At 46.5% G+C, this 14,003-nt stretch overlaps 9 non-coding genes across 9 annotated transcripts; all 9 read left to right on the forward strand.

The window, feature by feature from the left end:
• Positions 1 to 625: 625 nt before the first annotated feature.
• LOC142280830 (U2 spliceosomal RNA) lies at positions 626 to 818 on the forward strand. The gene has a single exon (XR_012743020.1). It is a non-coding gene; the product is annotated as a U2 spliceosomal RNA (small nuclear RNA).
• Positions 819 to 2,205: 1,387 nt separating this feature from the next.
• On the forward strand, positions 2,206 to 2,396 carry LOC142280787 (U2 spliceosomal RNA). Its single transcript, XR_012742980.1, has one exon. It is a non-coding gene; the product is annotated as a U2 spliceosomal RNA (small nuclear RNA).
• Positions 2,397 to 3,783: 1,387 nt separating this feature from the next.
• On the forward strand, positions 3,784 to 3,974 carry LOC142280788 (U2 spliceosomal RNA). The gene has a single exon (XR_012742981.1). It is a non-coding gene; the product is annotated as a U2 spliceosomal RNA (small nuclear RNA).
• Positions 3,975 to 5,361: 1,387 nt separating this feature from the next.
• LOC142280826 (U2 spliceosomal RNA) lies at positions 5,362 to 5,552 on the forward strand. Its single transcript, XR_012743018.1, has one exon. It is a non-coding gene; the product is annotated as a U2 spliceosomal RNA (small nuclear RNA).
• A 1,387-nt stretch (positions 5,553 to 6,939) lies between these two features.
• Positions 6,940 to 7,130, forward strand: LOC142280790 (U2 spliceosomal RNA). Its single transcript, XR_012742983.1, has one exon. It is a non-coding gene; the product is annotated as a U2 spliceosomal RNA (small nuclear RNA).
• A 1,387-nt stretch (positions 7,131 to 8,517) lies between these two features.
• On the forward strand, positions 8,518 to 8,708 carry LOC142280791 (U2 spliceosomal RNA). The gene has a single exon (XR_012742984.1). It is a non-coding gene; the product is annotated as a U2 spliceosomal RNA (small nuclear RNA).
• Positions 8,709 to 10,095: 1,387 nt separating this feature from the next.
• LOC142280792 (U2 spliceosomal RNA) lies at positions 10,096 to 10,286 on the forward strand. The gene has a single exon (XR_012742985.1). It is a non-coding gene; the product is annotated as a U2 spliceosomal RNA (small nuclear RNA).
• Positions 10,287 to 11,665: 1,379 nt separating this feature from the next.
• LOC142280793 (U2 spliceosomal RNA) lies at positions 11,666 to 11,856 on the forward strand. The gene has a single exon (XR_012742986.1). It is a non-coding gene; the product is annotated as a U2 spliceosomal RNA (small nuclear RNA).
• A 1,388-nt stretch (positions 11,857 to 13,244) lies between these two features.
• On the forward strand, positions 13,245 to 13,435 carry LOC142280794 (U2 spliceosomal RNA). Its single transcript, XR_012742987.1, has one exon. It is a non-coding gene; the product is annotated as a U2 spliceosomal RNA (small nuclear RNA).
• Positions 13,436 to 14,003: the final 568 nt, after the last annotated feature.

Raw genomic sequence — 14,003 nt, forward strand, 5'->3', positions numbered from 1 at the left:
AGGACTGACGACCCTGGAGTGAGTCTGAGCTTGCTGGCTTGGGACCCCGGCGAGCCTTGGGCTCTGTAGCACACCGTACCTTGCCCTTTCATACTTTCTGAGCATATTGCTCTATCCCGGCCTTCTGGCTAGGAAGGAAAATTTTTATAATCATGGTCGGAGGTCCGTTCAGCTTTGGGCTGAGAAACCAACACCCGGTTGGAGGTCCGGGTCAGCTTCGGCTGAGAAACCAACACCCGGTTGGAGGTCTGGGTCAGCTTCGGCTGAGAAACCAACACCCGGTTGGAGGTCCGGGTCAGCTTCGGCTGAGAAACCAACACCCGGTTGGAGGTCCGGTTAGCCTTGGGCTGAGAAACCAACACCGGTTGACGGTCCGGGCAGTTTCGGCTGCGAAACCAACAACTAGTAGCTCTCTACTCCACTTGGGTAAGATGCCTGGGTGGACGCTGGGAGCAACGACAAGGCTCAACCAGGCTTCGGCTTGGGGGAGCACCGAAGATCCCTGACCCTTGCTGTGGCCTTCTGGCTCGGAGGGACGGGGTTGATTTTTGGGGACCCTCTCCTCACGGAGGGGTCCACACGAATCCTAGCCTTTGCACTGTTTTTGGTGTGACTTCGGTCATGCATTTTTTGCGGTGCTTTGGAAAGCTTCATTAAATCAAAAATCTGTTCTTATCAGTTTAATATCTGATACGTCCCCTATCTGGGGACCATATATTAAATGGATTTTTAGAACAGGGAGATGGAAAAAGAGCTTGCTCTGTCCACTCCACGCATTGACCTGGTATTGCAGTACCTCCAGGAACGGTGCACCCCTTCTTAACCCAGTTTCCAAAAGCAGAACTCAATTCACCTGATTCATATTAGCCCGATTTAATGAATTGGAAGAAAGCATACGTCTTCATATGCACCTCAATTTGGCCCATTCACTTTTCACACTTCCTCCTTTTGTTTTTTATCTTTCACACTTTTGACTTTCTTTATTCATCCAAATAGCAAACTCATCACCACTCAACCTGACCAACTCGGCTATGTCCCCGTGCTGCAGTTCTCTGTCTTATCTAGATCATTTGCAATTGAATGGAATAGATCCCTTTTGGACAAAGTGGATTCACCTGCTGCTGCAGTGACCACAGGTGTGATAACATCTAGAATTGGCATCTGGTGCGATCTCTCCGCTTCCACTCCAAAGAAAGTTACCTGTTTATTCCTATCATGCATTGGTTTTTGGGGTTTTCTTTGAGTAATGATGATCTCTTTAGTAGTCTGTTGGCGCCCTCTCCTGGAGGAATAGTTTGCTTGCTCTTGGACATTCTAAAAGAGAGGTCATGATAGACATTGAGCTTCTGAGCTCAATTGGGGACAGTCATGGGTGATGAATGTTTGCAACCTACTGCGAAGCCTCATACCGCAATATAAGGAACGTCAAATACTAAGAAAGGGCGGCCTATGAAAGAATTACTACTTTCAATAAGTACACTTAAACGGCTAATTGGGAATAGAAAAACTGTAAAAAGCCCTCTGAGAAAGCCCCCCTCTAACCTTTGATAGTAAGCTTTTCTGTAGTCTGCCTGTTGATGTATTTTCCGTTTGAACTGTGCACAACATGAAGAGACGGAACACTGGCGGCTTGTCACAATGCCCCCCGATGACATCACAATAGCGCTGCTGCCTAGAAAACAAGCTGCGCAGAAGAAGTTGTTCTTTGGGTGGGAGGGTGGGCTAGTGGAAGGAGGGGGCAATCTCTTTTTTTCCCGGGTGGTAGGGGGATGACAGGAGAAGGGAAGCGGGTGGTGAGAAAGGTACAGAGGGCAGGGTTTGGGGGCTGGGAAGGAAAGGGAAAAGATTAGGGTTTGGGGATGATGAAAGGGCTTTCTACGGGTAAGGATGGCAAAGGGTGGCAGTGACGGAAAGTCAGGCAACCTGTCCTGTCCGTCTTTTTGTATCGTGAATTGGAAAGACTGCAAGGGGGAGGGGAGTTGCTTGCGCCCTAAAGGAGGAGTTATTCAGATTCATTGCAGTGGGCGGCGGCTGCAAAACGCACCATTCTTCTTGTTTTGGCTCTGCAAAGCAGCCTTTTCAAGGGTTGGCTTGGGTGACAAAATGTCTTGTGTAGGCGTGGGTTTGTCTCCCTCTCGCTCTCTCTCCCTAAGATGTGTCCGGCATAGGCCAGGGTGCCACTCGAGGCCCAAACCAATTCTGGTTATCGCTTCTCGGCCTTTTGGCTAAGATCAAGTGTAGTATCTGTTCTTATCAGTTTAATATCTGATACGTCCCCTATCTGGGGACCATATATTAAATGGATTTTTAGAACAGGGAGATGGAAAAAGAGCTTGCTCTGTCCACTCCACGCATTGACCTGGTATTGCAGTACCTCCAGGAACGGTGCACCCCTTCTTAACCCAGTTTCCAAAAGCAGAACTCAATTCACCTGATTCATATTAGCCCGATTTAATGAATTGGAAGAAAGCATACGTCTTCATATGCACCTCAATTTGGCCCATTCACTTTTCACACTTCCTCCTTTTGTTTTTTATCTTTCACACTTTTGACTTTCTTTATTCATCCAAATAGCAAACTCATCACCACTCAACCTGACCAACTCGGCTATGTCCCCGTGCTGCAGTTCTCTGTCTTATCTAGATCATTTGCAATTGAATGGAATAGATCCCTTTTGGACAAAGTGGATTCACCTGCTGCTGCAGTGACCACAGGTGTGATAACATCTAGAATTGGCATCTGGTGCGATCTCTCCGCTTCCACTCCAAAGAAAGTTACCTGTTTATTCCTATCATGCATTGGTTTTTGGGGTTTTCTTTGAGTAATGATGATCTCTTTAGTAGTCTGTTGGCGCCCTCTCCTGGAGGAATAGTTTGCTTGCTCTTGGACATTCTAAAAGAGAGGTCATGATAGACATTGAGCTTCTGAGCTCAATTGGGGACAGTCATGGGTGATGAATGTTTGCAACCTACTGCGAAGCCTCATACCGCAATATAAGGAACGTCAAATACTAAGAAAGGGCGGCCTATGAAAGAATTACTACTTTCAATAAGTACACTTAAACGGCTAATTGGGAATAGAAAAACTGTAAAAAGCCCTCTGAGAAAGCCCCCCTCTAACCTTTGATAGTAAGCTTTTCTGTAGTCTGCCTGTTGATGTATTTTCCGTTTGAACTGTGCACAACATGAAGAGACGGAACACTGGCGGCTTGTCACAATGCCCCCCGATGACATCACAATAGCGCTGCTGCCTAGAAAACAAGCTGCGCAGAAGAAGTTGTTCTTTGGGTGGGAGGGTGGGCTAGTGGAAGGAGGGGGCAATCTCTTTTTTTCCCGGGTGGTAGGGGGATGACAGGAGAAGGGAAGCGGGTGGTGAGAAAGGTACAGAGGGCAGGGTTTGGGGGCTGGGAAGGAAAGGGAAAAGATTAGGGTTTGGGGATGATGAAAGGGCTTTCTACGGGTAAGGATGGCAAAGGGTGGCAGTGACGGAAAGTCAGGCAACCTGTCCTGTCCGTCTTTTTGTATCGTGAATTGGAAAGACTGCAAGGGGGAGGGGAGTTGCTTGCGCCCTAAAGGAGGAGTTATTCAGATTCATTGCAGTGGGTGGCGGCTGCAAAACGCACCATTCTTCTTGTTTTGGCTCTGCAAAGCAGCCTTTTCAAGGGTTGGCTTGGGTGACAAAATGTCTTGTGTAGGCGTGGGTTTGTCTCCCTCTCGCTCTCTCTCCCTAAGATGTGTCCGGCATAGGCCAGGGTGCCACTCGAGGCCCAAACCAATTCTGGTTATCGCTTCTCGGCCTTTTGGCTAAGATCAAGTGTAGTATCTGTTCTTATCAGTTTAATATCTGATACGTCCCCTATCTGGGGACCATATATTAAATGGATTTTTAGAACAGGGAGATGGAAAAAGAGCTTGCTCTGTCCACTCCACGCATTGACCTGGTATTGCAGTACCTCCAGGAACGGTGCACCCCTTCTTAACCCAGTTTCCAAAAGCAGAACTCAATTCACCTGATTCATATTAGCCCGATTTAATGAATTGGAAGAAAGCATACGTCTTCATATGCACCTCAATTTGGCCCATTCACTTTTCACACTTCCTCCTTTTGTTTTTTATCTTTCACACTTTTGACTTTCTTTATTCATCCAAATAGCAAACTCATCACCACTCAACCTGACCAACTCGGCTATGTCCCCGTGCTGCAGTTCTCTGTCTTATCTAGATCATTTGCAATTGAATGGAATAGATCCCTTTTGGACAAAGTGGATTCACCTGCTGCTGCAGTGACCACAGGTGTGATAACATCTAGAATTGGCATCTGGTGCGATCTCTCCGCTTCCACTCCAAAGAAAGTTACCTGTTTATTCCTATCATGCATTGGTTTTTGGGGTTTTCTTTGAGTAATGATGATCTCTTTAGTAGTCTGTTGGCGCCCTCTCCTGGAGGAATAGTTTGCTTGCTCTTGGACATTCTAAAAGAGAGGTCATGATAGACATTGAGCTTCTGAGCTCAATTGGGGACAGTCATGGGTGATGAATGTTTGCAACCTACTGCGAAGCCTCATACCGCAATATAAGGAACGTCAAATACTAAGAAAGGGCGGCCTATGAAAGAATTACTACTTTCAATAAGTACACTTAAACGGCTAATTGGGAATAGAAAAACTGTAAAAAGCCCTCTGAGAAAGCCCCCCTCTAACCTTTGATAGTAAGCTTTTCTGTAGTCTGCCTGTTGATGTATTTTCCGTTTGAACTGTGCACAACATGAAGAGACGGAACACTGGCGGCTTGTCACAATGCCCCCCGATGACATCACAATAGCGCTGCTGCCTAGAAAACAAGCTGCGCAGAAGAAGTTGTTCTTTGGGTGGGAGGGTGGGCTAGTGGAAGGAGGGGGCAATCTCTTTTTTTCCCGGGTGGTAGGGGGATGACAGGAGAAGGGAAGCGGGTGGTGAGAAAGGTACAGAGGGCAGGGTTTGGGGGCTGGGAAGGAAAGGGAAAAGATTAGGGTTTGGGGATGATGAAAGGGCTTTCTACGGGTAAGGATGGCAAAGGGTGGCAGTGACGGAAAGTCAGGCAACCTGTCCTGTCCGTCTTTTTGTATCGTGAATTGGAAAGACTGCAAGGGGGAGGGGAGTTGCTTGCGCCCTAAAGGAGGAGTTATTCAGATTCATTGCAGTGGGCGGCGGCTGCAAAACGCACCATTCTTCTTGTTTTGGCTCTGCAAAGCAGCCTTTTCAAGGGTTGGCTTGGGTGACAAAATGTCTTGTGTAGGCGTGGGTTTGTCTCCCTCTCGCTCTCTCTCCCTAAGATGTGTCCGGCATAGGCCAGGGTGCCACTCGAGGCCCAAACCAATTCTGGTTATCGCTTCTCGGCATTTTGGCTAAGATCAAGTGTAGTATCTGTTCTTATCAGTTTAATATCTGATACGTCCCCTATCTGGGGACCATATATTAAATGGATTTTTAGAACAGGGAGATGGAAAAAGAGCTTGCTCTGTCCACTCCACGCATTGACCTGGTATTGCAGTACCTCCAGGAACGGTGCACCCCTTCTTAACCCAGTTTCCAAAAGCAGAACTCAATTCACCTGATTCATATTAGCCCGATTTAATGAATTGGAAGAAAGCATACGTCTTCATATGCACCTCAATTTGGCCCATTCACTTTTCACACTTCCTCCTTTTGTTTTTTATCTTTCACACTTTTGACTTTCTTTATTCATCCAAATAGCAAACTCATCACCACTCAACCTGACCAACTCGGCTATGTCCCCGTGCTGCAGTTCTCTGTCTTATCTAGATAATTTGCAATTGAATGGAATAGATCCCTTTTGGACAAAGTGGATTCACCTGCTGCTGCAGTGACCACAGGTGTGATAACATCTAGAATTGGCATCTGGTGCGATCTCTCCGCTTCCACTCCAAAGAAAGTTACCTGTTTATTCCTATCATGCATTGGTTTTTGGGGTTTTCTTTGAGTAATGATGATCTCTTTAGTAGTCTGTTGGCGCCCTCTCCTGGAGGAATAGTTTGCTTGCTCTTGGACATTCTAAAAGAGAGGTCATGATAGACATTGAGCTTCTGAGCTCAATTGGGGACAGTCATGGGTGATGAATGTTTGCAACCTACTGCGAAGCCTCATACCGCAATATAAGGAACGTCAAATACTAAGAAAGGGCGGCCTATGAAAGAATTACTACTTTCAATAAGTACACTTAAACGGCTAATTGGGAATAGAAAAACTGTAAAAAGCCCTCTGAGAAAGCCCCCCTCTAACCTTTGATAGTAAGCTTTTCTGTAGTCTGCCTGTTGATGTATTTTCCGTTTGAACTGTGCACAACATGAAGAGACGGAACACTGGCGGCTTGTCACAATGCCCCCCGATGACATCACAATAGCGCTGCTGCCTAGAAAACAAGCTGCGCAGAAGAAGTTGTTCTTTGGGTGGGAGGGTGGGCTAGTGGAAGGAGGGGGCAATCTCTTTTTTTCCCGGGTGGTAGGGGGATGACAGGAGAAGGGAAGCGGGTGGTGAGAAAGGTACAGAGGGCAGGGTTTGGGGGCTGGGAAGGAAAGGGAAAAGATTAGGGTTTGGGGATGATGAAAGGGCTTTCTACGGGTAAGGATGGCAAAGGGTGGCAGTGACGGAAAGTCAGGCAACCTGTCCTGTCCGTCTTTTTGTATCGTGAATTGGAAAGACTGCAAGGGGGAGGGGAGTTGCTTGCGCCCTAAAGGAGGAGTTATTCAGATTCATTGCAGTGGGCGGCGGCTGCAAAACGCACCATTCTTCTTGTTTTGGCTCTGCAAAGCAGCCTTTTCAAGGGTTGGCTTGGGTGACAAAATGTCTTGTGTAGGCGTGGGTTTGTCTCCCTCTCGCTCTCTCTCCCTAAGATGTGTCCGGCATAGGCCAGGGTGCCACTCGAGGCCCAAACCAATTCTGGTTATCGCTTCTCGGCCTTTTGGCTAAGATCAAGTGTAGTATCTGTTCTTATCAGTTTAATATCTGATACGTCCCCTATCTGGGGACCATATATTAAATGGATTTTTAGAACAGGGAGATGGAAAAAGAGCTTGCTCTGTCCACTCCACGCATTGACCTGGTATTGCAGTACCTCCAGGAACGGTGCACCCCTTCTTAACCCAGTTTCCAAAAGCAGAACTCAATTCACCTGATTCATATTAGCCCGATTTAATGAATTGGAAGAAAGCATACGTCTTCATATGCACCTCAATTTGGCCCATTCACTTTTCACACTTCCTCCTTTTGTTTTTTATCTTTCACACTTTTGACTTTCTTTATTCATCCAAATAGCAAACTCATCACCACTCAACCTGACCAACTCGGCTATGTCCCCGTGCTGCAGTTCTCTGTCTTATCTAGATCATTTGCAATTGAATGGAATAGATCCCTTTTGGACAAAGTGGATTCACCTGCTGCTGCAGTGACCACAGGTGTGATAACATCTAGAATTGGCATCTGGTGCGATCTCTCCGCTTCCACTCCAAAGAAAGTTACCTGTTTATTCCTATCATGCATTGGTTTTTGGGGTTTTCTTTGAGTAATGATGATCTCTTTAGTAGTCTGTTGGCGCCCTCTCCTGGAGGAATAGTTTGCTTGCTCTTGGACATTCTAAAAGAGAGGTCATGATAGACATTGAGCTTCTGAGCTCAATTGGGGACAGTCATGGGTGATGAATGTTTGCAACCTACTGCGAAGCCTCATACCGCAATATAAGGAACGTCAAATACTAAGAAAGGGCGGCCTATGAAAGAATTACTACTTTCAATAAGTACACTTAAACGGCTAATTGGGAATAGAAAAACTGTAAAAAGCCCTCTGAGAAAGCCCCCCTCTAACCTTTGATAGTAAGCTTTTCTGTAGTCTGCCTGTTGATGTATTTTCCGTTTGAACTGTGCACAACATGAAGAGACGGAACACTGGCGGCTTGTCACAATGCCCCCCGATGACATCACAATAGCGCTGCTGCCTAGAAAACAAGCTGCGCAGAAGAAGTTGTTCTTTGGGTGGGAGGGTGGGCTAGTGGAAGGAGGGGGCAATCTCTTTTTTTCCCGGGTGGTAGGGGGATGACAGGAGAAGGGAAGCGGGTGGTGAGAAAGGTACAGAGGGCAGGGTTTGGGGGCTGGGAAGGAAAGGGAAAAGATTAGGGTTTGGGGATGATGAAAGGGCTTTCTACGGGTAAGGATGGCAAAGGGTGGCAGTGACGGAAAGTCAGGCAACCTGTCCTGTCCGTCTTTTTGTATCGTGAATTGGAAAGACTGCAAGGGGGAGGGGAGTTGCTTGCGCCCTAAAGGAGGAGTTATTCAGATTCATTGCAGTGGGCGGCGGCTGCAAAACGCACCATTCTTCTTGTTTTGGCTCTGCAAAGCAGCCTTTTCAAGGGTTGGCTTGGGTGACAAAATGTCTTGTGTAGGCGTGGGTTTGTCTCCCTCTCGCTCTCTCTCCCTAAGATGTGTCCGGCATAGGCCAGGGTGCCACTCGAGGCCCAAACCAATTCTGGTTATCGCTTCTCGGCCTTTTGGCTAAGATCAAGTGTAGTATCTGTTCTTATCAGTTTAATATCTGATACGTCCCCTATCTGGGGACCATATATTAAATGGATTTTTAGAACAGGGAGATGGAAAAAGAGCTTGCTCTGTCCACTCCACGCATTGACCTGGTATTGCAGTACCTCCAGGAACGGTGCACCCCTTCTTAACCCAGTTTCCAAAAGCAGAACTCAATTCACCTGATTCATATTAGCCCGATTTAATGAATTGGAAGAAAGCATACGTCTTCATATGCACCTCAATTTGGCCCATTCACTTTTCACACTTCCTCCTTTTGTTTTTTATCTTTCACACTTTTGACTTTCTTTATTCATCCAAATAGCAAACTCATCACCACTCAACCTGACCAACTCGGCTATGTCCCCGTGCTGCAGTTCTCTGTCTTATCTAGATCATTTGCAATTGAATGGAATAGATCCCTTTTGGACAAAGTGGATTCACCTGCTGCTGCAGTGACCACAGGTGTGATAACATCTAGAATTGGCATCTGGTGCGATCTCTCCGCTTCCACTCCAAAGAAAGTTACCTGTTTATTCCTATCATGCATTGGTTTTTGGGGTTTTCTTTGAGTAATGATGATCTCTTTAGTAGTCTGTTGGCGCCCTCTCCTGGAGGAATAGTTTGCTTGCTCTTGGACATTCTAAAAGAGAGGTCATGATAGACATTGAGCTTCTGAGCTCAATTGGGGACAGTCATGGGTGATGAATGTTTGCAACCTACTGCGAAGCCTCATACCGCAATATAAGGAACGTCAAATACTAAGAAAGGGCGGCCTATGAAAGAATTACTACTTTCAATAAGTACACTTAAACGGCTAATTGGGAATAGAAAAACTGTAAAAAGCCCTCTGAGAAAGCCCCCCTCTAACCTTTGATAGTAAGCTTTTCTGTAGTCTGCCTGTTGATGTATTTTCCGTTTGAACTGTGCACAACATGAAGAGACGGAACACTGGCGGCTTGTCACAATGCCCCCCGATGACATCACAATAGCGCTGCTGCCTAGAAAACAAGCTGCGCAGAAGAAGTTGTTCTTTGGGTGGGAGGGTGGGCTAGTGGAAGGAGGGGGCAATCTCTTTTTTTCCCGGGTGGTAGGGGGATGACAGGAGAAGGGAAGCGGGTGGTGAGAAAGGTACAGAGGGCAGGGTTTGGGGGCTGGGAAGGAAAGGGAAAAGATTAGGGTTTGGGGATGATGAAAGGGCTTTCTACGGGTAAGGATGGCAAAGGGTGGCAGTGACGGAAAGTCAGGCAACCTGTCCTGTCCGTCTTTTTGTATCGTGAATTGGAAAGACTGCAAGGGGGAGGGGAGTTGCTTGCGCCCTAAAGGAGGAGTTATTCAGATTCATTGCAGTGGGCGGCGGCTGCAAAACGCACCATTCTTCTTGTTTTGGCTCTGCAAAGCAGCCTTTTCAAGGGTTGGCTTGGGTGACAAAATGTCTTGTGTAGGCGTGGGTTTGTCTCCCTCTCGCTCTCTCTCCCTAAGATGTGTCCGGCATAGGCCAGGGTGCCACTCGAGGCCCAAACCAATTCTGGTTATCGCTTCTCGGCCTTTTGGCTAAGATCAAGTGTAGTATCTGTTCTTATCAGTTTAATATCTGATACGTCCCCTATCTGGGGACCATATATTAAATGGATTTTTAGAACAGGGAGATGGAAAAAGAGCTTGCTCTGTCCACTCCACGCATTGACCTGGTATTGCAGTACCTCCAGGAACGGTGCACCCCTTCTTAACCCAGTTTCCAAAAGCAGAACTCAATTCACCTGATTCATATTAGCCCGATTTAATGAATTGGAAGAAAGCATACGTCTTCATATGCACCTCAATTTGGCCCATTCACTTTTCACACTTCCTCCTTTTGTTTTTTATCTTTCACACTTTTGACTTTCTTTATTCATCCAAATAGCAAACTCATCACCACTCAACCTGACCAACTCGGCTATGTCCCCGTGCTGCAGTTCTCTGTCTTATCTAGATCATTTGCAATTGAATGGAATAGATCCCTTTTGGACAAAGTGGATTCACCTGCTGCTGCAGTGACTGATAACATCTAGAATTGGCATCTGGTGCGATCTCTCCGCTTCCACTCCAAAGAAAGTTACCTGTTTATTCCTATCATGCATTGGTTTTTGGGGTTTTCTTTGAGTAATGATGATCTCTTTAGTAGTCTGTTGGCGCCCTCTCCTGGAGGAATAGTTTGCTTGCTCTTGGACATTCTAAAAGAGAGGTCATGATAGACATTGAGCTTCTGAGCTCAATTGGGGACAGTCATGGGTGATGAATGTTTGCAACCTACTGCGAAGCCTCATACCGCAATATAAGGAACGTCAAATACTAAGAAAGGGCGGCCTATGAAAGAATTACTACTTTCAATAAGTACACTTAAACGGCTAATTGGGAATAGAAAAACTGTAAAAAGCCCTCTGAGAAAGCCCCCCTCTAACCTTTGATAGTAAGCTTTTCTGTAGTCTGCCTGTTGATGTATTTTCCGTTTGAACTGTGCACAACATGAAGAGACGGAACACTGGCGGCTTGTCACAATGCCCCCCGATGACATCACAATAGCGCTGCTGCCTAGAAAACAAGCTGCGCAGAAGAAGTTGTTCTTTGGGTGGGAGGGTGGGCTAGTGGAAGGAGGGGGCAATCTCTTTTTTTCCCGGGTGGTAGGGGGATGACAGGAGAAGGGAAGCGGGTGGTGAGAAAGGTACAGAGGGCAGGGTTTGGGGGCTGGGAAGGAAAGGGAAAAGATTAGGGTTTGGGGATGATGAAAGGGCTTTCTACGGGTAAGGATGGCAAAGGGTGGCAGTGACGGAAAGTCAGGCAACCTGTCCTGTCCGTCTTTTTGTATCGTGAATTGGAAAGACTGCAAGGGGGAGGGGAGTTGCTTGCGCCCTAAAGGAGGAGTTATTCAGATTCATTGCAGTGGGCGGCGGCTGCAAAACGCACCATTCTTCTTGTTTTGGCTCTGCAAAGCAGCCTTTTCAAGGGTTGGCTTGGGTGACAAAATGTCTTGTGTAGGCGTGGGTTTGTCTCCCTCTCGCTCTCTCTCCCTAAGATGTGTCCGGCATAGGCCAGGGTGCCACTCGAGGCCCAAACCAATTCTGGTTATCGCTTCTCGGCCTTTTGGCTAAGATCAAGTGTAGTATCTGTTCTTATCAGTTTAATATCTGATACGTCCCCTATCTGGGGACCATATATTAAATGGATTTTTAGAACAGGGAGATGGAAAAAGAGCTTGCTCTGTCCACTCCACGCATTGACCTGGTATTGCAGTACCTCCAGGAACGGTGCACCCCTTCTTAACCCAGTTTCCAAAAGCAGAACTCAATTCACCTGATTCATATTAGCCCGATTTAATGAATTGGAAGAAAGCATACGTCTTCATATGCACCTCAATTTGGCCCATTCACTTTTCACACTTCCTCCTTTTGTTTTTTATCTTTCACACTTTTGACTTTCTTTATTCATCCAAATAGCAAACTCATCACCACTCAACCTGACCAACTCGGCTATGTCCCCGTGCTGCAGTTCTCTGTCTTATCTAGATCATTTGCAATTGAATGGAATAGATCCCTTTTGGACAAAGTGGATTCACCTGCTGCTGCAGTGACCACAGGTGTGATAACATCTAGAATTGGCATCTGGTGCGATCTCTCCGCTTCCACTCCAAAGAAAGTTACCTGTTTATTCCTATCATGCATTGGTTTTTGGGGTTTTCTTTGAGTAATGATGATCTCTTTAGTAGTCTGTTGGCGCCCTCTCCTGGAGGAATAGTTTGCTTGCTCTTGGACATTCTAAAAGAGAGGTCATGATAGACATTGAGCTTCTGAGCTCAATTGGGGACAGTCATGGGTGATGAATGTTTGCAACCTACTGCGAAGCCTCATACCGCAATATAAGGAACGTCAAATACTAAGAAAGGGCGGCCTATGAAAGAATTACTACTTTCAATAAGTACACTTAAACGGCTAATTGGGAATAGAAAAACTGTAAAAAGCCCTCTGAGAAAGCCCCCCTCTAACCTTTGATAGTAAGCTTTTCTGTAGTCTGCCTGTTGATGTATTTTCCGTTTGAACTGTGCACAACATGAAGAGACGGAACACTGGCGGCTTGTCACAATGCCCCCCGATGACATCACAATAGCGCTGCTGCCTAGAAAACAAGCTGCGCAGAAGAAGTTGTTCTTTGGGTGGCGAGGGTGGGCTAGTGGAAGGAGGGGGCAATCTCTTTTTTTCCCGGGTGGTAGGGGGATGACAGGAGAAGGGAAGCGGGTGGTGAGAAAGGTACAGAGGGCAGGGTTTGGGGGCTGGGAAGGAAAGGGAAAAGATTAGGGTTTGGGGATGATGAAAGGGCTTTCTACGGGTAAGGATGGCAAAGGGTGGCAGTGACGGAAAGTCAGGCAACCTGTCCTGTCCGTCTTTTTGTATCGTGAATTGGAAAGACTGCAAGGGGGAGGGGAGTTGCTTGCGCCCTAAAGGAGGAGTTATTCAGATTCATTGCAGTGGGCGGCGGCTGCAAAACGCACCATTCTTCTTGTTTTGGCTCTGCAAAGCAGCCTTTTCAAGGGTTGGCTTGGGTGACAAAATGTCTTGTGTAGGCGTGGGTTTGTCTCCCTCTCGCTCTCTCTCCCTAAGATGTGTCCGGCATAGGCCAGGGTGCCACTCGAGGCCCAAACCAATTCTGGTTATCGCTTCTCGGCCTTTTGGCTAAGATCAAGTGTAGTATCTGTTCTTATCAGTTTAATATCTGATACGTCCCCTATCTGGGGACCATATATTAAATGGATTTTTAGAACAGGGAGATGGAAAAAGAGCTTGCTCTGTCCACTCCACGCATTGACCTGGTATTGCAGTACCTCCAGGAACGGTGCACCCCTTCTTAACCCAGTTTCCAAAAGCAGAACTCAATTCACCTGATTCATATTAGCCCGATTTAATGAATTGGAAGAAAGCATACGTCTTCATATGCACCTCAATTTGGCCCATTCACTTTTCACACTTCCTCCTTTTGTTTTTTATCTTTCACACTTTTGACTTTCTTTATTCATCCAAATAGCAAACTCATCACCACTCAACCTGACCAACTCGGCTATGTCCCCGTGCTGCAGTTCTCTGTCTTATCTAGATCATTTGCAATTGAATGGAATAGATCCCTTTTGGACAAAGTGGATTCACCTGCTGCTGCAGTGACCACAGGTGTGATAACATCTAGAATTGGCATCTGGTGCGATCTCTCCGCTTCCACTCCAAAGAAAGTTACCTGTTTATTCCTATCATGCATTGGTTTTTGGGGTTTTCTTTGAGTAATGATGATCTCTTTAGTAGTCTGTTGGCGCCCTCTCCTGGAGGAATAGTTTGCTTGCTCTTGGACATTCTAAAAGAGAGGTCATGATAGACATTGAGCTTCTGAGCTCAATTGGGGACAGTCATGGGTGATGAATGTTTG

The sequence above is a fragment of the Anomaloglossus baeobatrachus genome, unplaced genomic scaffold (assembly GCF_048569485.1).
Source record: "Anomaloglossus baeobatrachus isolate aAnoBae1 unplaced genomic scaffold, aAnoBae1.hap1 Scaffold_463, whole genome shotgun sequence".
Taxonomy (NCBI): domain Eukaryota; kingdom Metazoa; phylum Chordata; class Amphibia; order Anura; family Aromobatidae; genus Anomaloglossus; species Anomaloglossus baeobatrachus.